This window comes from Homarus americanus, unplaced genomic scaffold, assembly GCF_018991925.1.
Source record: "Homarus americanus isolate GMGI-L3 unplaced genomic scaffold, GMGI_Hamer_2.0 scaffold6476, whole genome shotgun sequence".
Classification (NCBI taxonomy): domain Eukaryota; kingdom Metazoa; phylum Arthropoda; class Malacostraca; order Decapoda; family Nephropidae; genus Homarus; species Homarus americanus.
Genome location: NW_024724169.1, coordinates 18,582 through 40,000, shown reverse-complemented (window position 1 = coordinate 40,000; position 21,419 = coordinate 18,582). Strand labels below are relative to the sequence as shown.

The 21,419-nt window shown below is 44.4% G+C and overlaps 1 protein-coding gene across 1 annotated transcript in view; it reads right to left on the bottom strand.

Annotated features, from left to right (window-relative positions):
• Positions 1 to 18,970, bottom strand: part of LOC121864076 (A disintegrin and metalloproteinase with thrombospondin motifs 4-like) — a gene marked incomplete at its 3' end in the record, with an annotated part of 107,175 nt that extends 88,205 nt beyond the window's left edge. Inside the window, exon 1 of the mRNA XM_042362978.1 lies at positions 18,891 to 18,970. The remainder of the gene's footprint in view (positions 1 to 18,890) is intronic.
• Positions 18,971 to 21,419: the final 2,449 nt, after the last annotated feature.

The window sequence follows — 21,419 nt, the reverse complement described above, 5'->3', positions numbered from 1 at the left end:
GAGGAAAGTGATGATGGGAACGACAACAAGAGGATAGTGATGATGGGAACGACGACAAGAGGATAGTGATGATGGGAACGACAACAAGAGGATAGTGATGATGGGAACGACGACAAGAGGATAGTGATGATGGGAACGACAACAAGAGGATAGTGATGATGGGAACGACAACAAGAGGATAGTGATGATGGGAACGACAACAAGAGGATAGTGATGATGGGAACGACAACAAGAAGATAGTGATGATGGGAACGACAACAAGAGGATAGTGATGATGGGAACGACAACAAGAGGATAGTGATGATGGGAACGACAACAAGAGGATAGTGATGATGGGAACGACAACAAGAGGATAGTGATGATGGGGACGACAACAAGAGGATAGTGATGATGGGGACGACAACAAGAGGATAGTGATGGGGACGACAACAAGAGGATAGTGATGATGGTAGATGATGCGACCCTTAGAGTCTAATATCTTGTATTATGTTGATGGTGTGTGTGTGTGTGTGTGTGTGTGTGTGTGTGTGTGTGTGTGTGTGTGTGTGTGTGTGTGTGTGTGTGTGCGTTGGAGAGGAATTCCCCCTTTACTCCTCCTCGTCCCTCCTCTTCCTCTGTCTACCCTCCTTTCAATCTCTCTCTCTCTCTCTCTCTCCTCTCCTTCCCCTCCCCTCTCCCCCTCCTCCTTCTCTCCTTACCTCCTTCTCCAAGACGTCACAAAGTATTGCTGAGAAACCACACAGACGACAAGGCTAAAGACATTACAAAGAAAAAACACAGAAAAAAATGAGGGGAGAAAATTATCCCTGACAGTAATGGAAAGTGAACAGTTCTAGGGAAAAATGGACCCAAATCTTCCCCCAGTCACCAGAAGACGTCTTGAACATAAGACCAAGAAAACCAAACAAGATAACACGTATTAAATGGTCAATATCACTGAGGTTTCTAAGGAATGACACCCAGAGATTCACGCCTTTAGTGTCGCCGTCAGTAGTAGTTATCTCACGGGACATGTATAGAAGATCCCATGAAGATTATAGGTCACCAAAAAAACACGACTATAAGACCGAGGTGAAATATATGTTTGTTCTATATTACGGAATTAGTGAAGGATGTGGTATTAATGGTCTACAGGTGTGGTGGTATTAATGGTCTACAGGTGTGGTGGTATTAATGGTCTACAGGTGTGGTGGTACTAATCATCTACAGGTGTGGTGGTACTAATGATCTACAGGTGTGGTGGTACTAATGGGGTCTACAGGTGTGGTGGTACTAATGATCTACAGGTGTGGTGGTACTAATAGTCTACAGGTGTGATGGTACTAATGATCTACAGGTGTGGTGGTACTAATGGGGTCTACAGTGTGATGGTACTAATGATCTACAGGTGTGGTGGTACTAATGATCTACAGGTGTGGTGGTACTAATGATCTACAGGTGTGATGGCGTTAATGGCATCCTGTAGGTATAGGTCTTAGCGGCGTCTATGGGTCTCAGGATGAAGGACATTGATACTGCTTCTGTTTATTCCTCAAATCTTCATCAACTCCCCAGGTAAGGCTAAAGACGAGGCATTGATTACTGTCTCTCTCAGCATCATCATCGTCGTCTTCTCATCTGGAGAGGATAGCAGCATCCACGAGACATTGGTTCAAGTCTTCTTCTTCTTCTCTGCTCCTCCTCCTTCCACGAACTGTTCCTCCTTCCTGTTCCCCCCCTCCCATGAGCTCTTCCTCTCTCTCCTCCTCCCCCCCCTCTCTCTTCCCCCTCCCTCCCCCCCTCTCTCCTCCTCCCAAGTAACGTGACCACGACTTACAGTACATGAAACACAGTTATTGAAATTGAATAAAAAAAATTAATAAAAGCTATTCCACAAAAGCCACATTATTTAAGAATTACTGGAAGATTGGGTGAAAGACTTTTATTACGTGATTGATCGACTATTGTTAAAGGTGTTTGTGGTTTGTTTTAAGAGATTAGATTTTGTTAAAGGGTTATTTGTGTTGATTTGAAGGACTGTGTTATGATAAGAGGCTGTGTGTGTGTGTGTGTGTGTGTGTGTGTGTGTGTGTGTGTGTGTGTGTGTGTGTGTGTGTGTGTGTGTGTGTGTGTGTGTGTGTGTGTGTGTGTGTGTGTGTGTGTGTGTTCTATTTTGTAGTAAATTCTAATAAAAATTATTAACTACTTGCTGAATAAGATGACCTGGTGTAGTAAAGGAGTTAAGGGAGATAATACCAGAATACCACTTAAGGTACCATAATACCACTCATCATTACAGTGATAAAACGTATTAAGTAAATCATAAGATCTGGTAAATACAACTCCTCCTCCTCCACCTCCTCCTCCACCTCCTCCTCCACCTCCTCCTCCTCCTCCTCTTCTTCCTGCTCTCCCCCCTAGTGCTCTTCCTCCTCCTCTTCCTTTTCCTCCTATTCTTCCTCCACCATCTCTTCCTTTTCCTACTCTTCCTCCTCCACCTCTTCCTCCTCCTTCTCTTCCTCCTCATCTTCCTTTTCCTACTCTTCCTCCATCTACTCTTCCTTCTCTTCTTCCTCCTCCACCTCTTCCTCCTCCACCTCTTCCTTCTCCTCCACTAGCAACACCACCAACACCACCCCACAAGGTATAACTCCAACTGGGTATGTATCTACACCAGGTACCACTCACATCAACACGCTACTTCTAGGAAAGCGACAGGGCCCACACACACACACACACACACACACACACACACACACACACACACACACACACACACACACACGTTTAGCGGGGATGGTATGGCCTTGTTTCACCTTGGCGCTGGTCGTTCGGGGTAATGATAGTCCTGAAGACGATGACCACAGCACGACATAACACTCTGGCATGTCGGGATGAGCTGGCACATTCAAAAGGAGGTCCGCAAATTCTCGGAACTTCTCCACAAGCTATTTAAAGATCTCCGAAACCTCCCGAAGGTCTCTGTAAGATCTGAAGGTCTCCGTAAGCTCTGAAGGTCTCTGTGAGCTCCCGAAGGTCTCTGTGAGCTCCCGAAGGTCTCTGTGAGCTCCCGAAGGTCTCAGAAAGCTCCCGAAGGTCTCCGTAAGCTCCAGAAGGTCTCCGTAAGCTCTGAAGGTCTCCGTAAGCTGCCAAAAGTCTCCGTAAGAACTCGAAAGTCTCCGTAATCCCTCTGAAGATCTCCATAACCTCCCTAAAGGTCTCTGTAAGCTCCCGAAGGTCTCCGTAAGCTCTGAAGGTCTCAGTAAGCACCCATATGTCTCCGTAAGCTCCTGAAGGTCTCATGAAAGCTGCAATTCATAGCCTCTGAAAGTCTCCGTAAGCTCTAGGGGTGTAAGCTGCGCTGCATCTCGTAAGCTCCCGGGGTATCGCGCACTCCCATAAGTCTCCGTAAGCTCCTGAAGGTCTCCGTAAGCTCCCGAAGGTCACGATAAGGTCCCCCTCCCCCCCCTCCCTCCTGCTTGCTGCTGAAGACCATACCACTCCCCGGGTAATCGGCCGAGGCCAAAAAACACATCTTCCAGCGACCACAGAGACCTAACCACACGCCTGCCTTGCCCTAGTGGACAGACAGACACACGGGAAGGCCACCACTACCACCACTACCACCGCTTCTGCTGTTACTCCTTCGTGTTACAAGGGCAAGAAACGTCGAGACAGAATCTTCTTCATAATTTAGACATTGTATCGTAACTGAAATCGTCTGAGAACCGCTTCACCCCACCCCCCAAAAAAAATAATCATAGCAGAAAATCATTTACCATAAACATAATATTTTTTTTTACCGTAACAGAAAATTTCATCTTAATGCAAAACTGTCACCGTAAAAATATTATTTACCGTAAAACCAAATTTTTTCACTAGAACAAGAAAATTTAACCATAAAAATAATTATTTAAAATAAAACAATAAAACAAAATCACCAAAACGCAATTTTTTCATTTACTATAACGAAAAATTATAACCGTAATAAAATTCTCACGTAAACAAAACATTTCGACGATAACAAAATTAATTTCACCGTAACACCAGATGCAAATGAACACCTTAGCATGACAGAACACACACAGTTATAACATGTACAGCATAACATTAACTATAACACGTCCACCATACTGTAACATGACATAACACACATATATAACACGTTCAGCATCACATAACACACATATATAACACATTCAGCATCACATAACACATTCAGCACCACATAGCACACATATATAACACATTCAGCATCACATAACACATTCAGCATCACATAACACACATATATAACACATTCAGCACCACATAACACACATATATAACACATTCAGCATCACATAACACATTCAGCACCACATAGCACACATATATAACACATTCAGCATCACATAACACATTCAGCATCACATAACACACATATATAACACATTCAGCACCACATAACACACATATATAACACATTCAGCATCACATAACACACATACATAACACATTCAGCATCACATAACACATTCAGCATCACATAACACACATACATAATAAGTTTAGCATAACATAACTGACATACATTACACATTCAGCATAACATAACAAGTTCAACATAACAAAAGAATGTTCACCATAACATAACAAAGAATCATTTTACATATTCATTACCTTCAAATGAACAGAATAACATACATGAACACCTCCAAAATGTTCAAAACAACACAATGATTACTAACCTTCACAGTGAACATCCCACTTTGTTCAACATAACAAAAAAATAACCAGTCTACTCCTCATAACACAATAACACCAACAATAACACCAAAAATTAAGCATAAATAACACAAATTAAATAACTTTCTTCAAACATTACAAACATTCATATAATAACAGCAACATCAAACATTCAACATAACACATACAAGTTACTCCTTACATTGAACCTGAGAATGTGGTCGACCGTGGCATGTGGGGCGACCTCACCCACACCCACCCTCACCCACCCTAACCCACCCTCACCCACCATCACCCAACCCAAACAGGTAGGAGGTTTTTGCCCCATATTGTTACCCTCCCTCAAGGTTATCTACATGGGAGGGGAGAGGAGAAAGGGGGGAGGATGAGGGGAAGGAGGGGGAGGTGGGGAGGGATTTGAATCATCGGTATTTGGTCTGATGCTGAAATAATCTAAGGCAATAAGGAGAGAGAGAGAGAGAGGGTATACTCAGCGTGTGTGATTGTTGTTATTTTTATTTGGTAACATCCTGTTCCAAAAAGATAGGGTAGGGGGGGGTGGGTGGAGGTTAATCATCAGTGTGTTCTCTCTCTATCGTAGAATACTCTTTAGTTTCCTTCAGGGTCTTCAGCTGTGACCACTAGTCCTTCTATATCTTTTTCTATGATATTCTCACTTTACACACACACACACACACACACACACACACACACACACACACACACACACACACACACACACACACACACACACACACACACACACACACACACACACACAAACACACAAGACTTCAAAGATTTCACCTCAAAAAATAATTATTTATAAAAGCTGAGAAGATATTAAGGATTAACCTAACCTAACCTAACCTAACCTAACTTAACCTAACCTAACCTAACCTCTACGACGTTCCGGACAAGAACAAAATAAGGAACAGAAGTAACAAAGCGACTTAAAATGAGTTTATTATATCTTTATATTTATTTCGAGATGAATAAACTTGAACCTGCAGTGTGTGTGTGTGTGTGTGTGTGTGTATCTTCAGCCAGTAATAATAGGTTTATTCGTCTACTGTTTATATTTAATTACACAATGGAATGTCGAGGCCGGCAGGTGTTATCGTCAGGTCCTGTAAGTGCTATCGTCAAGGTCAAGGTGTTATCGTCAGGGTCTAGGTACTATCGTCAAGGTACAGGTGATATCGACAGGTCCTGCAGGTGCTATCGTCAGGGTCTATGTGCTATCGTCAAGCCATTGCTCCAACGATGGTGTAGAAACAGTCAAGAGACTCAAGAGGCTTCAACTCGCTCCAGTTTTTGCGTCAACCTTCAGGGGATAATGTTCAGGTCGTGTACCCTATAACATGAAACTTCGCCAGACACCAGTTTACTTCGTCAGTACCGCCACAACAGAGAGGTATTGAGGAATGATTAATACGTTTACCATCTGTTTCGCCACCTAACCTAGCCCAACCTAAGCTAACCCAACCTAACCTAACCTAACCTAACCTAATTTAACCTAACCTAACCTAAGCTAAGCTAACCTAAGCTATATTATATAAGAGGTGGAAATGGTATAGTTGTTATATAATGTAGTAGTTTTTTTTATAATGAGTCAAAATAATATTGTTTCTTTGTGTGGAGGAGGTGACACTATGGGTTGTCTTCACGTTCCTTCACGTTCTCTCACTATCAGGAGTCTCCCCGCGTTTGCCTGAGGACTGTTGCTGTGACTCCTCCTCCTGTTGCTGCACCCTCCCTCCCCCCCCCCCTAGGTGCAGCCCCTCCCACTCACTGCCATCTTTAATTCAGGATGTCACCCCCCCCTCCCCTCATCTACCAACGCCCCTCCCTCTAGGCATCTTCTAACCTCCCACACTTCACCTCTCCCCCACACACCCCCTCCTCCCTGTGTGTGTGTGTGTGTGTGTGTGTGTTTGTGTGTGTCTCAACCATGGCATTCGTGGTCACCAACAGGCTGTCATGTCATGGAGGCGCCGTACTTCAGCTGTTTTTTTTTTTTGGTCATAAACACATAAAAACAAAAACAGAACAAAAACAGTGAACAAAAAACAGTGAACAAAAACAGTGAACAAAAACAGAACAAAAACAGTGAACAAAAACAGAACAAAAACAGTGAACAAAAACAGAACAAAAAATGACAAAATAGTGAACAACCCCCCAACCCGTCTCACTAAACCACACAGTTGTTCATATACGAAGTTCAGGAAATCTTTGATAACTAAATACAAAAAAATATATAAACTAGCCACATAATAGGTATAAATAGATGCCTAATAGCAGAGATAATAGGAGAGTTGTTGAAACATGTTCGAGTGTGGAAGGGTGAGCCTTGAGGAGGAAGGTGTAGGTGTGACATTAACTTTGGTCAAGGTCCTGGTTAATCCCTCACTCTTCACTCCTTCACTATCTATCTATCTGTCTATCTATCCTATCTCCTTCTAGTCAGTCAATTAATTAGCTTGAGTCTAACCTTTATCACACACACACACACACACACACACACACACACACACACACACACACACACACACACACACACACACACACATCTGGCAGACACAAAATCTCGATGGAAGGCAGAGATAGTGTCGAGGATGACGCTGGCAGATACTTGGAGGAGATTCTGTATATCCTGGAGGAGTAGGTGAAGGAGGAAGTGGTGGAGGAGGAGATGGAGAAAGAGGAGGAGGAGAAGAAGGTACTGCTAACCTCTTAGTCTAGAAAAGAAAGAAAGAAAAAAAGAAAGAAAGAAAGAAAGACACCCAATACTATCATTAACAAAAACAAACAATAAACACAACTAACAAACAAACAAACAAACACAAACCCGGAACAGACAAACACAGAGGCCAGACACGAGTCACACCACAAATATCCTGACTCGGAATTCTTAAAAAGGATCCTAAATTAAATTATCCTCATAACTTGGGATGAAAGAATGTGTAGAATTCCTTCACTTATCCTACACCAAATAGTCCAAAATGGCGTCCAAATTAACCCTGAGACTCTACCTTAACTAGATACGTTCACTTAGTACCACCAGTTAGGAGACAAAATTAACGTAATAAATCTTTGTGAATCCAAATTAATACGACAAATTTCCCTCAGGTAAAAAGAGTATTAACGCCAGGGTAGGAGATGAAGTTCGCTCGTGTAGGCAAAGCTCTTCAGGTTGCAACAACAAAACACATCATATACAGACGAAGATTAACGCCAGGCACTATCCATCACTCACCCCATCAAGAACGCCAGACGCAAATGAATGCTCGTACTGTCGCTAAACATTTTACACCCCTCTCCCCCCACTAACACCTCTCGACAATACCTCCCCCTCCACCCTCCCCCTCAAGGCTTTAAGGTCAGCACAACAGTACCTACAACTAACCCCCAGCTCCCTCCTCCTTCCCCCCTTACTTTCCCCTCCCCCAGACTCTTTCCCCACCCCCCTCCCACCCTCTTCCCCCACCCCCTCCCTAGGATCAATAAATGCCCCCTCCCCTCCTCCTCCCCTACCTCCCCCCACCCCCCCCTCCCCACAGAATCATCAAATGCCCCCCCACCCTCCCCCTCCCAACACAGGATCAACCGAGACCATCACATAATACTCAAACCTTTATAATATCCATAAGGAAATAAGTAGGATCCAATACACACGTACAGACAGGATCCAACACCATGTCCTTGTTGATAAGATGCGACCTTCACCATCTATATAAACACCTAGTGAATATTTGTGTGGTTTTTTTTTACCCTGAATATTGATGTTTGACGTTTTACATACATACATAAATACATACATACATAAATACATACATACATACATACATACATACATACATACATACATACATACACAGTATAAGAACACACACACCAAAAAAATATATATATATTTATCTTCGTAATTTGTAAAAAAAATAATAATAATTCTGCAGTTAATAATCTTATAATTAAAAAAAAATCGTAAACAAAAAATCGTAAATAATAATCAAATAAAAACGAATCAATATTTGTGTTTACCTTCAGGGAGATAATATACACATAAAGTGAAGCTAATGTTTGTTTACTAACATTGTCGCCATAGCAACCTTGAGGACGCCAACACGACCACGTTAGTCTCTCTCTCTCTCTCTCTCTCTCTCTCTCTCTCTCTCTCTCTCTCTCTTCCTTTCCTTCCTTATCTCTCTCTCCCTAAAGTGCCAGGTAGGTGATTCCAGGTACACACGTCTCTTAATGAGGGTTCTGAAAAGTTACAGCGAGGTATGAAGTGGTGTGGGTGGGTGGAGGTGAGGGTGTGGGTGGGTGGTTATGAGGGTGTGAGTGTGTGTGGGTAGGTGTGGGTGGGTGTGGGTGAGTGGTGATGAGGTTGTGAGGGTGTGGGTGGGTGTGGGGATGTAGATGGGTGGTGTGAGGGTGTATGTGGGTGTAGATGAGGGTGTATGTGGGTGTATATCCGGGTGTATGTGGGTGTAGGTAGGTGTATATAAATACGTGAGAGTTATAAGACTGTAAAAAAGGAAAATACAAAACTAATAATACAGCTCAACACACCTGTACTAATATCTACACCTGAACCTCTACTCCACACCTGAACCTCTACTCCACACCTGAACCTCTACTCCACACCTGAACCTGTACCCCACACCTGAACACACCTACACTCTCATCCTGTATACATACTACACAACTCACAGTAGACAAACACCTCAAACTATCCATAGTGTTCTTACCTGTGCCTCACCTCACACCTGAACTAATTAAGAAAAAAACTATATCCATGTATTCTAATAGATATGTAGTGTATAAATCTACATAAAACACACACACAAAAAATACAATAATTGATAATACACCAAAATACAGGTATACAATAACAGTATTCACACCTGTATGTTCCTACCTGTAATATAAATGGTTTCATCACCTCTATATTCTTTCCTCAGTGTTATCAAGAGACTCTAGTCGACGTGGCATAGCGGAAGAGATGTCTCACCCCTATATATAGTTTGAGAGATAAGGTCTATGGTGTGTGTGTGTGTGTGTGTCTGTGTGTGTGTGTGTATGTGTGTGTGTGTGTGTGTGTGTGTGTGTGTGTGTGTGTGTGTGTGTGTGTGTGTCTATGGCAGGTTTATGTGAGGCGTGTCGTTCTTATCTCCTTAATTATACGTAAGCTAATATCCTCCATCTTCCCGAGCCATTGTGTGTGTGTTATTTACCATAGTCTCCCCTGGGTTGTTTTTATGCCCTGTATAGAAAATGGAGATTCAGAGTCTTATAACCCTCAAAGACTTATAAGACTCTAAAAAAAAAAAAAGACTCACCTACAGAAATTCCTAATCAATTATTCAATCTACATTATTCTACAAAATTATTAATCGATATTTTACCTTTAATATTAACTAGCATAAAGGTAGTCAGGTGTTTAATTAACGGTAATGGGGTAACCTGAAGGGCGTTATGTTAGCTAAGGTAGGGAATTGGGGAGAGGGAGGGGGAGGAAAGGGAGGTGAGAAGGGGAAGAGGAAGGAAGGTGAAGGGTAGGGGGAAAGGGGGAAGGGAAAGGGGGGAGCAAGGGAGGTAAAGGGTAGGGGGAAAGGAGGGAGGGAGGGAAGGGGGCAGGAAGGAAAGGGGGAGAGGGAGGGTTAAGGAACTATCCAGAAAGGACATCAACTCGTCAGCGCCATCTAGTGAGGCAACGATACGATAATCTTTTGTTTTTTGTTCGAGGTTTTGTTTATGTTTTTGTGTTGATGCTGAGGTCATAATTGTTTTTGTTATTGTTATGCTCTCTCTCTCTCTCTCTCTCTCTCTCTCTCTCTCTCTCTCTCTCTCTCTCTCTCTCTCTCTCTCTCTCCCTCTCTCTCTCTCTTGAGTTTTAAGTCATCATATTTAAAGAATTATATCATCATACTCAAAGGGACTAAATCATTGTACTCAAATATATTAAATCATCGTAATCAAGAAATCAAAATAAGAGCCTAACCCACTAATTACGTGATGAGATTAAAAGATCACCTGTGTCTCGGGGGGCGGACAGGTGAGATGGCGAGAGAGAACAAGGTGTGTTACTCATTAAGACGTGTTTACCTGCCTCTACCTGTTAGTCGGTCAGAGTAATTTCTTTTAGTCTAGTGGAAATAAAAGAAGGAATTTGATAGATAGATATATAGAAAGATAGACAGATAGATAGATAAACAGACAGACAAACAGACATGCAGACAGACAGACAGACAAATTGGTCCAGAATACGTATATACTTTTGTCCTTCACGCCCCTGTACATCATGTATGTATCAAGACAGACATGCATACAGCCATTATATCCTCTCACTCTCACACCTTACCTCGCCTGTGTGTGTGTGTGTGTGTGTGTGTGTGTGTGTGTGTGTGTGTGTGTGTGTGTGTGTGTGTGTGTGTGTGTGTGTGTGTGTGTGTGTGTGTGTGTGTGTGTGGAGGTACGCACACCCCTTTCAAAGTCCTTCCCTCACTTTCTCTTACCCAAAACACACACACACACACACACACATCTCTCTCCTCCCTCCCTACACTCCCTTCATTTCCCCCTTTACATATATATCCTTCAAGCCCTTCTTCTTCTTTATTTTCTTCTTCTTTTTCTTCTTCACAACTTCACCTCCCTCATCCCTACAAGCTTACCTAAATCCCCTTCACCTACCCCCCCCCCTCCTCCTCCTCGTCTCCTCCTCCTCCTCTTCTCTCCTCTACAGCGCCTCCGTCACCGTCACTCAGGATGCCTCATATTAGTGGAAGAAGGGCGGGGCAGCTTCCAGTTTGTTGGCCCCAGTCTTCCATTACCAAGACCACTTCCTTCGCCTCCTTCCCTAGATCCTTCAAACCTTCCTCTCCTTCCCAAGTGGTTAGATGGATCCTACACGTAAGATCCATCCCCATGAGTCTTAGTATCCTATATGGAAGATGAACCTCCTACGCCCCTGTCGCTTAGTAGATCCTACACGCAAGATTCATCAACTTTGGACTGATAGATGGTTGATCCTACGTCTTCTCCTACACATGTAAGATCGACCGTGTGTGTGTGTGTGTGTGTGTGTGTGTGTGTGTGTGTGTGTGTGTGTGGCCTATATGTAAGATCGAGAACTTAAAACAAATGACGTTTCAAGAGGTCTCATTCATTAATTACCAGATCGAATAGGTCTATCTAAGTCGACTGAGAGAGAGAGAGAGAGAGAAGGAAGGAAAGAGTAGAAAGGAAACAGGAAGAAAGAAATGTATCAAACAGGCAACAAAAACAATAAAAATCTGTGTTACTCATCCACGGACAACAACAACAACAGACAATGCAGAGCTGTCCGTGTGTTTGTTCATCTGCCTCAGCGATGAAGAAAACCAGTTAGTGACGGCGGATCAGTTTACACAGGTTGGCGAGCAAAAACTGCATTGGTAAACCTATCCCATAGATGGCGCGAGTGAAGCAGAGTTGCCAATTCGTAACGTTAGCAATAGAAGCATTATATATCTCGCCTCTTTCCCCCCTTTAGTATTTATTTGATTACATAATTTCAACTTCTGGTAGTCCATAGTTGAAGCTGCATATTATTATTATTATTTAACCTTAACAAAATCGTAAAGATGGAATGGAATAAAAACAGGAATATTACACAACTAGAGGAGGAGGAGGAGGAGGTGGAAGAGGCGGAGGATATATTAGACAGTCTTGGCCAACCAGGTGTTACATAAGCCCATTTAATCAACAGGGAGGGAAGGAAGGGAAGGAGGTAGGGAAAAGAGAGAGAAAAGAGGAGAGAGGAGGGAAAGAGAGAGAGGGGAGGAGGCAGGGCGACAGAGGAGAGGGGAGGAAGGGAAAGAGAGAGGAGAGAGGAGGGAGGGAAGGAGGGAACACAGATGAGAGAGAGGAGAGAGAAGGAGGAAGAGGAAGGAGGGAAGGAGGGCGTTAGATAGAGGTATTGATTACAGGTATCTGTGAAAGGCTACAGGTATTTGCCTGGAGTGTAAACAACAGGTAGTGGGGGACAACAAACAGGTAATGGGGTAAACAACAACAACAGCAGGTAGTGGAAAAACAAAACAACAGGTAGTATAGTAGGAAGGACCACAGGTAGTAGGGCGGACCACAGGTAGTAGGATGGACCACAGGTAGTAGGGCGGACCACAGGTAGTAGGATGGACCACAGGTAGTAGGGCGGACCACAGGTAGTAGGGCGGACCACAGGAAATGGGGTGAGACAGGTTAAAGCCAAGAGATGGGGTCGTAGGGTTAGAGGTGTAATCTTACAGTGGCAATAACCAGCTACCACAAGACATCGTCACTCACTCCTACACCTCCGTCACACCACCTACCGCAACACCATCTACCGTCACACCACCTACCGTCACACCACCTACCGTCACACCTCCTCCGTCACAACCTCGCCACACCACCTACCGTCACACCTCCTCCGTCACAACCTCATACTACACCTCCGTCCACCACCTCCAAATCACACTACCTACCGTCCACACCTCCGTCCACACCCCTGCAATCACACCACCTCCGTCACAACCTCGTCCACCACCTCGTCACTACCTCCGTCACAACCTCGTCACCACCTCCGTCACACTACCCTCCGTCACACTTACCTACCGTCACACCACATCCGTCACTTCAATCAAGCTGTTAGGAATCGACTAGGAGCTGCTGGGAACTCCTAGGATATCACAGAACCAAACTAATACACGTGTACGAATATTTCTACATATAAACAGAATTTTTTCCCCAGGATGGACAACACAATACCTCATCACCGGATATATATTTATTTCTGCCTTAGTGTATATACATTTTTTCCCAGTACGATTTAAGATTACAATTAACCTTGTTGTGTTACTTGAATGAATCTAAATAATAAAGAGAGAAATGACGCAGTTGAGGGAGGGTGTGGTTGGTGCTTGGTCAAGGGCGTGTGGGCGTGGTGGAGGGCGTGTGGGCGTGGTGATGAGTGATATTCATTAGCTATGACTTGATGTGTGGTACAAGAGAGAGAAATAACATAACCCGTGAAATATGTGCCTTCAAACCACAACTCTCTCTCTCTCTCTCTCTCTCTCTCTCTCTCTCTCTCTCTCTCTCTCTCTCTCTCGGAATGAACTCACCAACGCCGTCCTAATATCTTGAAAGGGTTAAACCAGAAAACCTCAAAGGGTTAAAACATTGCTAAAGGTTAAAAAAACAAAACAAAGACATCAATATTAAATTACCTAAACTATTTCAAAGGGTTAAAACGGAAGCCTCAAAGGGTTAAAAAGGGAGACATCAAAGGGTTAAAAACTTTAGGGTTAGCTTGAATTTCCTTTAAGGGTTGAGGGGTCTTTGTGGTCTCACTTAACTAAGACCACAAGATTTTAATAACTTTGTCTCGAGAACAACGATGTGTAGACCTAACCCACACGATTTACCACAAGGGGGAAGGGGGATGGTGAAGAAGGGGGGAGGGGGGTGAGGGAATTGAGTGAAGGTGCGGAAGAGGGGTGGAGGAAGGGGTGAAGGAGGGGGAGGAAGGGAGAGTGGAAAAGAGTAGGGAGGGAGGGTATGAGGGGAATAACAAGAGGTGGATGGAGAAAGGAAGAGGCCGAGGAGGGAAGAGAAAGGGTGGCAGGCCATTAGGAGGAGGAGAAACGGGAGAGTAAAATGAGGTAGAGTGTTAATGATGGAGGAAAGGGGGTGGGAAGAGGCTATGGAAGATGGAGGGGGAAGGGTTGAGGAGAGAGGAGGGAGGGGGTGGGATGGAGAGAGAGAGGGGGAGAGAGGGAGGGAGGGAGGGGGAGGGAGGGAGGGAGGGAGGGAGGAGAGGGAGGGAGGGGAGGGAGGGAGGGGTTAAGAGTATATAGTTCACTTTTATACATTTACTAAGTCAGGCTCTGAAATCAATCTCGTCCCTCTCATCACTCTTCTTCTTCTTCTCCTGTTCTACCCTTATCCCTCCTTTCTCTTCTTCCCCCTCTCTTCCATAACCTCCCCAATCCCTTCTTCCCCTACTCCAGTTCTTCCTCTCCTTCCTCCCTATTTCTCTCCCTCCTCTTCATCAATTTTTACTCTCACTCTCGTTGCACACCTGGGCGGGGCGAGGTGGGGCCAGGCGGGGGAAGGGAGGGGAGGGGGGGGATTGTCTGTGGTCGGGGCAAAAAACTAGCCCCCCCCCTCCCTCATCCCTTCCATCACCCCCTAAGGTGTGGACGTGTCAGACCCCAAGCACGAAGGCACTGCTATGTGACGCACCTCTCCGAAGTCCTTGAATTTTGCGTTTCATTCATGAGGAATTGGGAGGACCTGGGAAGACCTGAGAAGACCTGGGAGGACCTGGGAAGACCTGAGAAGACCTGGGAGGATTTGAGACGACCTGGGAAGAACTAAGGGGACCTTGAATGATCTAAGAGGACCTGGGAAGACCTGAGAAGACCTGGGAGGGCCTGAGAGGACCTGAGAAGATTCGAAAGACCCTGAGAATATTTGGAGGGACCTGGGAAGATTTGGCCGGATTTGAGACAATCTGAAATCTTCTATGAGCACCTATGAGACTCTGTGAGCACCTATGAGACTCTGTGAGCACCTTTGAGACTCTGTGAGCACCTATGAACCTCTGTGACTACCTATGAACCTCTGTGAGCACCTATGAACCTCTGTGAGCACCTATGAGACTCTGTGAGCACCTATGAACCTCTGTGAGCACCTATGAACCTCTGTGAGCACCCATGAACCTATGTTAACTTATGAGTCCCCCCAAAGGCTATGTGAGAGCTAGTTTTAGTACAGCTGTTCCTCACTAAAGCTTTAAAAGGTCTAAACTGAAGGTGAGGGTTGAAGGCGTACACGAAAGTTCCCAATACCTGAGAAGTTTATGTTTTTATAGTCATCGTAGGAATGGTCAAGTTCGACTGGTGTTTGTTTGTAGGTTAAAGCACCGTTTTATGGCTACTGTCAGTAGGCTGGGAGAGTTACTGTGTTTTTTAACCTTTTATCTGTATTTTTTTTTTGGTTAGGTTACGTTGGGTTAAGTGGGTTGGGTTGGGTTAAGGCACCTTTTTAAGTAAGCCGTCACCATGTTGGAGTTACTGTACCTGTAACCTTTAATCTGTACTTGTTACATGCTTAATTAGGGCATCACCTGTACCTGTGCTTTATACACCAAAGGCTATACTTGCATTGACATTTATGAGTAAATTCCTTTAATATAGATACAAACTAACGTAAAAAAGTAGTATGTTTACGATTTTGTGTGAAACAATATGACACAAGAGACGAAGGATTTTGACAACCCTACCGAGACAACAGGAGTCACAGTGTTCATTGTGAAACTCATCGATCACCACCGTAAAGATACTTTTTTGAAGCGAATGTTTACCTGTTATATACCACACCTGTCAGAGTTACCTTTTACTTAATTACCACATAATTACAATCTCTAATGGGAGTGCGATAGTAGACGATAGTAATTACATTAGTGGTCTTAATCTACACCACAAAGTTATTATCAGTGGTGTAAGGTTACGACACACCAACCTCCTCAGTGGTGGTGTGGGATGACAACACAGTAATATCTCCAATAGCGTGAGGTTAAGTTAGGTTAGGTTAGGTTAGTTAAGGTAAGATTAGCTCAGATTAGGTTAGGTTAGGTTAGGCAACGTTAGGTTAGGTTAGGTTAGGTTAGATTAGGTTTGGTTTAATGACGTAAGATTACAGCACATAGCAACAGCATCATCTACATTTGTCATCATACCTCATTACCTAGTCAGCATTACCACACACCTCCTTAACATGGCGAGTAAAGCACAGCATCTGAAGAATGTTGTAAGGTTACCACACCCTATAAAATTATCAGTGGTATGAGCTGACGACATAACAACCAGGTAAGGGGTGAGTGGTCTTAGCGTAGTCTTAATGGTAGTGTGAGCTTAGAACACAATAACCTTAATGGTAGTGTGAGCTTAGAACACACTAACCTTAATGGTAGTGTGAGCTTAGAACACAGTAACCTTAATGGTAGTGTGAGCTTAGAACACAATAACCTTAATGGTAGTGTGAGCTTAAGACACACTAACCTTAATGGTAGTGTGAGCTTAGAACACAGTAACCTTAATGGTACTGTGAGCTTAAGACACACTAACCTTAATGGTAGTGTGAGCTTAGAACACAGTAACCTTAATGGTACTGTGAGCTTAAGACACACTAACCTTAATGGTAGTGTGAGCTTACAACACAACAAAACATATCGTGTCACCTCCCCACAACAACAATGGCTGACTTGAACGAATCTTACTTTTACCTTAACGTTGAGTTTATGTTAATTCATCTTTATCAAATATCTTTCTTTTTTTCCTTCGTGTGATGTCAGAGAGAGAGAGAGAGAGAGAGAGAGAGAGAGAGAGAGAGAGAGGTAACTGACGCCAAGTTACGAAAGAAAGAAAGAAAGAAAGAAAGAAAGAAAGAAAAAGAAGTGAGGAAAAGAAAAAATGAAGGAAAGAAGGAAATACCGAAAACTGAGAAGAGAAAAAGAAGAAAAATACGAGGTCAGCTTTCCCAAGGTAAGGGCGTGGTCAGGTCACGCTGGGAAAGACCTGACCATGAGCGTGTTGAACAGGTAATTAGAGGTATAGGATCTCTTGATTGACACCTAGATGGGCTCCTTAGGTAAATGGGAATCCTACGAGTTGAGATCCTACTAGAGAGATATATAGGATGATACAGAAATCGACATCCTACGAGATATTAGTCTGGGGTCCTGAGGAGACGTCGATGAGAATCCTACAAGAGACATCCATACAGGAAATTGAGATCCTATGAAAAATAAATACATGAACCACAATATATCAAGATCGTATGGAATACATTTGTATAGGACCCCACAAAAATGATATCCTACGATACACTTACACAAGAACCAGAGGAAATTAAGATCCTACGAGAGACACCAGCACAGAACCCACAAAAAACAGTATCCTACAAGAGACACACACACAGGAACTACAGGAAATTGAGATCCTTCGAGACACCAACGTAGGATCCACAAGAAAATGAAATCCTACGAAAAACACCATTATGAGATCTACAAGAAATTAGGTTCCCATGAGAGGCGCCCCAAGACAGCTCGCCAGTGGAGGGGACCAGCGAAAGAGAAAGGTGTGGATCATCTGTGAGTGTGGCAGCGACCTTAACCCCGCCTGCCACACTTAAGGGCGTCCAGATGAGGTATGAGGGATGTGTGGCGATATAGCTTGAGTGAGTATGTGTGTGTGTGTGTGGTAGTGATTCTGAGTGTGGTAGGGTGTGTTGGTGGTGTAGTGGTGTTGATGGGGTGTAGCAAGAGTGTGGGAGTAAGTGTAGTAGTGTGTAGTGGTCGTGTATCTGAGGCGTAGGGAAGGTGGCATACCTAAGGACAAGGTGTTGGATCCCTCTCTGTTTGATATTCAGTTTATTTTTGTTGATTTACACACAAACACCTTCTTAAAACGACTATACATGTGTGTGTGTGTGTGTGTGTGTGTCTGTGTGCGTGTGTGACTTTATAGGGTCACACACCTGAGCCAGAGTGCAGGTGTGTGGTGACGGAGGTTGAAGTGCATGATCTTAGCGGGTCAACCTGAGTGGATAAGAATGTGTTGTGTTTATGTACATCTGGGTTTAGGTCAATGTCTTTACGCGATACTGTCACCACATGGAAAGTATTATACCAAGTTACTGCCTCTGTCACTGTCTCCCCATGGAAAGTACCACCTTACCTGTACTTACATCTCAAACTACACCTGTGAAAATATTGCTAAATAAACCATCAGATCATAAACAGAAGCTTCTATCAGTAAAGACAAATAAATTGGGTGTTTTACCATCATGGTGTCACCAACAGGAAACTTTTTTTAAAAGCTCTAGAAAAACTTTGAAGTAAGCTTTAATAATAAGCTCTAGAAAAAGTGTAATTTGTGATTTCTTTTCTCGTCTGCCAAGTTATGTGACGTCACGGTCAGGTCTTGTGGCGTCACGCTCAGGTATTATGGCATCACGCTCAAAAAATATGACGCCACATTCATGACATATGACGTCACGTTCAAGACATATAACGTCACGTTCAAGACATATGGCGTCACGCACAAAGGGTGACAGAAGCCGTGACTTATTAACATACGTAATTTTACCTTAATTCGGGTGACTTTAGGTGACTCAAGCTAACTTTAGGTGACTCTGGGTGACTCTGGGTAATGACAGGTGACACTAGACCCAGGGAACCGTCAGGGGACACTTCACCTCAACACACCTGCAACAGAAGAAAAACAATTAGTAACATACACCTTGATATAGGACAGGTAATGCTACATCTCATTAACTATATATATACAAATCCCTTATAGGAAGTTGGTGTAATAGACAGACTTGTATACTGTAAAGATAATGTTGTTGTTTGCTTAGATTCTGTTAAATTCTGTTCTTTTTCTGTTAAATTCTGTTTATGTTTGTTAAGAGTCTGTTATATTCTGTTCTTTTTCTGTTAAATTCTGTTCTTGTTTGTTAAGGTGGATACAGATAGACTGAACAATTAGGCTGAACAAAAAAGAGCTGTTCAGTAGTGTAAAGACTGTTCACCACACACACACACACACACACACACACACACACACACACACACACACACACACACACACACACACAGGTTGAATCACTTGTCGGTTGAGTGAGGGAGAAGATGAGGTCAGGATCTTATAATATTAGGTTACTGAGTGACCCTGAAGCTCCCTGTGTGTGTGTAGCCCTGACCTTCATCTTACACACCTGTACACACCTAAACTTCACTCCACACACCTGTACACACCTAAACTTCACTCCACACACCTGACCTTCACTCCACACACCTGTACACACCTGACCTTCACTCCACACGCCTGTACAACCCTGAACTAAAACACGGCAGTACAAGATCTGACCTACATAAAACAACAGTCGGTCAAATATTAACCTCAATTTGTCTCATAAGGAAGTCGAAAGAAAGTGCAATTATCTCCCTCCAGATGTGAGAACTCTCTCTCTCTCTCTCTCTCTCTCTCTCTCTCTCTCTCTCTCTCTCTCTCTCTCTCTCTCTCTCTCTCTCTTCTCCCCTCCCTCTCTCCCTCACCCTTTAGTACTCCAGCACCTGAGAACCCTTTATTTCAACCCTTTCCTTGGTCCCCTTACCCTTCGTGCCCTTGGAACTCCCTTGATTGACTTCCCGTAAGCATCCTATCAGCCATCCAAATAAAACATCCTTCTAAACACATCCTACGAAGAATCCTACACCACACATCCTCGCCATTCTACCATCCTCCTCACCATTCTACCATCCTCCTCACCATCCTACCATCCTCCTCACCATCCTACCATCCTCCTCACCATCCTACCATCCTCCTCACCATCCTACCATCCTCCTCACCATCCTACCATCCTCCTCACCATCCTACCATCCTCACCATCCACCATCCCCACCCTCCCACCATCCCTCATCTCCCACCATCCCTCCCATCCCACCATCCTCCTCACCATCCCACCATCCCTCCCCACCATCCCACCATCCTCCCTCACCCCATCCCACCACATCCTCCCTCACCATCTCACCATCCTCCTCACCATCCCACCATCCCCACCATCCCACCATCCTCCTCACCCCATCCATCCTCCTCACCATCCTACCATCCTCCTCCATCCTACTCATCCTCCCCACTACCATCCTCCTCACCATTCTACCATCCTCCTCACCATCCTACCACCATCCTCCTCACCATCCTACCATCCTCCCACCATCCTACCATCCTCCACCTCCCACCATCCTCCCCACCATCCCACCATCCTCCCCACCATCCCCCTCCTCACCATTCCCACCATCCCCTCCCTCACCATTCCCACCATCCTCCCCACCATCCCTACCATCCTCCCTCACCATCCCCACCATCCCCTCACCATCCTACCATCCCTCCCTCCACCATCCCTCCATCCTCCCCACCACCATCTCTACCATCCTCCCCACCATCCCCACCATCCTCCCACCATCCCACCATCCTCCCACCATCCCACCATCCTCCCTCACCATCCTACCATCCTCCCTCACCATCCCACCATCCTCCTCACCATCCTACCATCCTCCCTCACCATTCTACCATCCTCCCACCATCCTACCATCCTCCCCCACCATTCTCCCACCATCCTCCTCACCATCCTACCATCCTCCTCACCATCCTACCATCCTCCTCACCATCCTACCATCCTCCTCACCATCACCATCCTACCATCCCTCCTCACCATCCTCCTCCACACCATCCTCCTCACCATCCTACCATCCCTCCCTCACCATCCTACCATCCTCCTCACCATCCTACCATCCTCCTCACCATCCTACCATCCTCCTCACCATCCTACCATCCTCCTCACCATCCTACCATCCTCCTCACCATCCTACCATCCTCCTCACCATCCTAGTCTCATGTAGTATTGGTCGGTCAGGTGGTCGAGGTAAGCAACTGTTGGTGATGTTAAGGTCAGTGTGTGTGTGTGTGTGTGTGTGTGTGTGTGTGTGTGTGTGTGTGTGTTAACAAGGTCACCTGTAGTGTACTGAATGCTAGCAAAACATAGACAGACAGACAGACAGACACACGCATACATATATACACACAAACACGTATACTTAACACCCTTTCTATACA